Source organism: Drosophila serrata, unplaced genomic scaffold, assembly GCF_035046125.1.
Source record: "Drosophila serrata isolate PLE 108 unplaced genomic scaffold, ASM3504612v1 contig_90, whole genome shotgun sequence".
Taxonomy (NCBI): Eukaryota; Metazoa; Arthropoda; class Insecta; order Diptera; family Drosophilidae; genus Drosophila; species Drosophila serrata.
This window is the reverse complement of record NW_028256988.1, coordinates 1-5,148: the sequence shown is the minus strand read 5'-3', so window position 1 is coordinate 5,148 and position 5,148 is coordinate 1. Positions and strand designations below refer to the sequence as shown.

General features: G+C 32.5%; 1 long non-coding RNA gene across 1 annotated transcript; it reads right to left on the bottom strand.

Annotated features, from left to right (window-relative positions):
- Positions 1-379: 379 nt before the first annotated feature.
- On the bottom strand, positions 380-3,365 carry LOC147644806 (uncharacterized). Its single transcript, XR_015273379.1, has 2 exons — positions 3,224-3,365; positions 380-917 (listed from the first exon to the last, which is right to left on the bottom strand). It is a non-coding gene; the product is annotated as an uncharacterized LOC147644806 (long non-coding RNA).
- Positions 3,366-5,148: the final 1,783 nt, after the last annotated feature.

Here is a 5,148-nt window from a genome sequence, read left to right as displayed (position 1 = left end):
AGTGTTGACCAACAACAAACAGAGGGAGTGGATCAAAAACGAGCTCGGCTCTATTTGGAGGCCCTAGTATCGGACCTCACTACTGTAACCTACCTACCTTTACCCATTTTATATTAGTCTTACATTTTGTGTCAACTTTAATGAAAATCTGACGATTATATAATATAGGTGCCATACAAACGATCGTTAGATGTAGAGGAAAAAAAAGCAAATCTGTGAATGTAAAACTGTTAATATATTATGTATAGGTGAATGAAATGAAAGCAGGTATTACTTCATTGTTTTTAAACATAAATATATAATACTAGCTGTACCCTGCCACGTTTCTCTGTGGCATATTGTGGTTGCACGCATAAGAAATAAGTCAAACAAAAAAGAATAATTTTTAAATTCATTTAATTCTGTATTATGTTGGTATACAATATTCTTCGTTTCTCCATTCTCCGCGATTTCACTTTCCCGGAAGCGCAACACAATTCTTTTGGTTCGTTTTTGAATTTGAGAGCCTGACAGTATGTGCAGACCTGATGCATCCGGCCAATAACGACATTGCGATTCGAGCTATAATCAACAGTTGGATTATATCGGAATGCAAGTCGATTGTATTGCAGGTTTTGATCTGCTGCAAGCTGTAAACGCGCTTCAGCTACCCTTGCCCTGTCCCGTTCATTATTTTGAGAGTGAATCAAATCGACGCAACTGCCTAACTCTCAATCGTTTTCTCTCAAGCCTATCTGCCCGTCTTTCTGCTGATTCCGCGTTGTGAATCTTCATTGCTCTCAGCCGCTCAGTCTCTCGGATGGAGGCCCGCTCTTCGTCAGTCATATTCGTAATATAACGTCTTTTTGCTTCTGTATTGCGAGTACGACGACCCAAACTCGACTTCTTGGGTGGCATGACTTCGTTTCTTACTGAAACTGAACAAAAAAATAAAATTTGAATTTCCATTTTCTTCTTTCAATATGTTGGGGATGTTTGACAGGAAATGCTACGATTCAGCAGTAGATCCAGCGAATAGAGTGTGCAGAGGCTTGTGCTTCAAGTTGAGACAATTTCACTTTCCCGGAAGCGCAACACAATCCTTTTGTTTCTTTTTTGAATTTGAGAGCCTGACAGTACCCTGCTACGTTTCTCTGTGGCATATTGTGGTCGCACGCATAAGAAATAAGTCAAACAAAAACGAATAATTTTCAAATTCATTTAATTCTGTAATACTTGTTGGAAGCGGAACACAATCCTTTTGTTTCTTTTTTGAATTCGAAAGCCTGACAGTACCCTGCCACGTTTCTCTGTGGCATATTGTGGTTGCACGCATAAGAAATAAGTCAAACAAAAAAGAATAATTTTCAAAATTTTTAAAATATTTTTTTCTTTTCTTCAATCCTTATCAAAGTTTCATTGTAAATTCCTTTTGTCAATTCCATTGTCATGTCAGAATTTTCTAGACGTATTGAAAGTTCAGCTGGCTGCCTGTAGAGGACGCAGCAGTAAGGGCACGGGGAAACGCGAAAAAAAACTGATATATTCGCAAACGCAGATAAGCTATCAACATCAAAAGTAGACAATAACCGAGCTGGAACCTCAACGCATGTTGTGTCAAAATTTGGGCTTAAACGGTTCAAAACTTTTCAAGTCTATAAAGGAAGTAGACACGAACAGAGCATTTTTATATATATACATAGATATAATTTATATTGTATGGATTCCTAGTCATTGAAGCTCTATCTGCAACGGTATATAAACTTCGGCGTGCCGAAGATAGCTTCCTTTCTTGTTTTTTAACCTCAATATACATATATAATTTATATTGTCTGGATTCCAAGTCATCGAAGTTCTATCTGCAAGAGTATATAAACTTCGGCGTACCGAAGTTAGCTTCCTTTCTTGTTTTGCTTTAAAACGAAACTGCACATAAGTTAGATTTCAAATATAAAAGGCCCTACACTGTAGAACACATCGGAGAAAGAGAAAACATTATAATCTCTGACGATAGGAATAAGAAACAAAAAATTCATAAGAATAGGTTAAAGAATTTTCATTCATCATTTTCAACTAAATAAATAGTAATGGTCCGATTAAAAAAAAAATAAATAAATAAATAAAACATTTTTAAACTTTTTACAATTCTAAAATTTGTCTATATATGGGCAATTCTCTGGTGTCGAATGTGACATTCGTACGCATTCAAACTAAAAAAACACTTGTGCCAAGACTTTATTTTAATTTTATAAAAATTGAAACGTATAGCTCTTGGTTAGCACTATATTTGGTGCTAAGGTCGATTTTGAACCCTTGTTTGTTTTCAAGATATTCACTAAAATGTACTGCGTTCGCACGCTTTTTGTCGTTAAGTTACATTTGCAAAAACCAGTTTAAGCTCTGATTTCAGCGAAACGTGATGAAAAATTGTAGTAAAATACATTTTTATTAATTACGCAATGAATTCTCTTAATAATGTATTTTGTTTGATTTTAAAATATTAAGTAGTTATTTTTTAAATTCAATTTTAGTCCCGGTCGAACGCGACAGTTTGGAAAGCGATAATTCAAACTAAAACTGTACGAATATTGATGATCGCATATGTCCTTCTCCACTTTATATTGACTCCTTGCGTTTTCTATGTGATATTAGAAAACAAAAGTCAAAGCAAAATGCTTTTGTTTAAGAGATCGACATTAAAACAAAACATGCCATTTTTTATGACTTTTTTTTGATAAAAACAACATTATTTGCGTTTGCTCGTGTTTGACATCGATAAGAATATTTAAAAAATAAAGTAATTAAATGAATAAATAAATAATAACTTATTTTATAAAAGCTGGGAGATGTAGTATGTACATGAATAACTAATGCCCACTGTACCAAGAGTACTTAAGGGACACACACTGTAACACTTTGTTGAAATGTAATACGTAATACGATCCCGAGAGGAAGCTTCGACGACAATAAATGCAGAAGTCAGCATTCCCACAATTCGACTTATGCATACACAAGCATGTACATTTTGGCAGCGCAGTTGCGCGGTTCTAGATATAAAACATCTTCGTTAAAATTCAGAAATGAATTAACCATGAATGCGGCACCACTGCTGCCAACAAAATTAAATACAACTATAACACACACCCACTGTCTTCTCATTAAATAATGGAAAATTAAATAAATTAAAAAAACTACTTAAGCTTCCTTTTTTTATATATATAATAATAAATTAATTGATACTCACGATCTAATCCACCGATGTAACGCATTGTTATTTCACAGTGACCCCAGACAGCTGATACAACTGGATATAATTTTTTTCCTCTGAGTCCCCTAAATGCAATACCTATGTAGATATTGCTGGTCAACGATGAAGCTGAGTGTTCCTTCGTCCATGCCTAAAGCTACTAAGAACTTATCTGGAACTAAAAAAGCTCAAAACTACGTTTTTTAAAAAGGTGTACATGATTTATCAAAAACTGCAGGACCGATTCTCTTCAACTTTTTTACACAGTTTTTGTATAACGACCTCTATGGCATGACGTAGGATTTTTTCGATATGATTTTTCGTTTTAAAGTTATAAATTTTTAAATCAAAAATGATCTCTAAAAAAAATTGTTCCAAAAAACGGCTGCGTCATGCTATAGCCATACTTACATATTATATGGTTTATAAAAAATTGTTGTTTTTGAATTTCAGATAACAAATGTGATGTGCAGCATGTACACCATCCGAACATTCCCTAAAAAAAATGCCTTTTTTGAAAGGCTATATCTCCGCTATTCAAATATATATTTTTTTCTTTTAACAAGTATTTTTTAGTTTAACATCTGTTCTTTTAGATTTAATAATAAATAAAAAGGAGTATTTTTAACTTTTTCAAAATGAATTTTTGAAAAACCCTCCAATTTTCGGGCCCTCAGGCTGGTCTACGCCCTAAAACGAATAAAAAAAATGAACCATTAGATGATTACGAAATAGTAAAAATAAATAAAGATGAAAACGATACAAATATTTTAAATAAATTGAATAACAATTTTTCTTCCCAATTTGTATGTACAAAATACAGTCGAGTTAGAGAATTTGAACTGCAAAGGGTATCACTTTTTTTTACGAATTAGACGGGAATTCGATTTATCGAGATTTCTATTTAAAGGGGCTCAAAAATGAAAGAGTCGAATAAACGGGGTACTTACATTTCACATCATGTTTACATATGTATTTAGCTTTATTAAAATTAAACAAACATAATAAATATGTACATTCATTTGTACGTTTTTCAAATTAAAGGAAAATTAAACAAAAAATTAACAAACAAAATTAAGCAGAAACATTAAATTATTAAAAACGAAAATTCAAGCTTTAAAATAATTGGTAATTTTTGATTGCTTCGTGTTTTTTTCTTTTATTTTTTCCATTTCGTTTTCTAAACCTATTAGGTTGTCAAACACACTATTTGGCACATCATGAGTCGAAAAATAATGTTTAAGTTGAGGAATTAATGCTCTGGTTTGTAAATTCTATAAAATTTCTTCTCCTTTCTGATGTCTGCAAAATCTAACGTCGCTTTAACTACAAAATATTTCGCATCGCATTACGATTTATAAGAGGTTTCGAAACAAAATTACGATTTATACGAGGTTCAATATTCTTTGCGTTGCGCCAAATACTACGAATTAACGAGGGGACCAAAATGTATGGAATATTTACGAATTAAAGAGTTTTTTTTCAAGGGGACAGAATTTTTTACGAATTATCGCGATTTTCGATTTAGCGGGGTACGAATTATCGGGATTCGACTGTATATGGATATGTTCGGAATAGAAACCGTATTCATATAACAAATAATTTTAAAAAACAAAAAAATAAGGATGAAAGATGATGAACCAGTTTATATTAAAAATTATATAATTCCTCACAGTCAAAAAGAAGAAGTAGATAAACAAGTCGAAAAAATAATTAAAGATAAAATAATAGAACCTTCAGTCTCCAGATATAACAGCCCAAAGAATTACTATCCAATTCATCCGATAAAAGATGTCGTTTACTAATTGATTACCGTAATAGTTTTAGTAATCTTATCCGATAAATTCCCATTACCAAGAATAAACCTTATTCTAGATCAACTAGGCAGAGCAAAATACTTTTCATGCTTAGATCTAATGTCA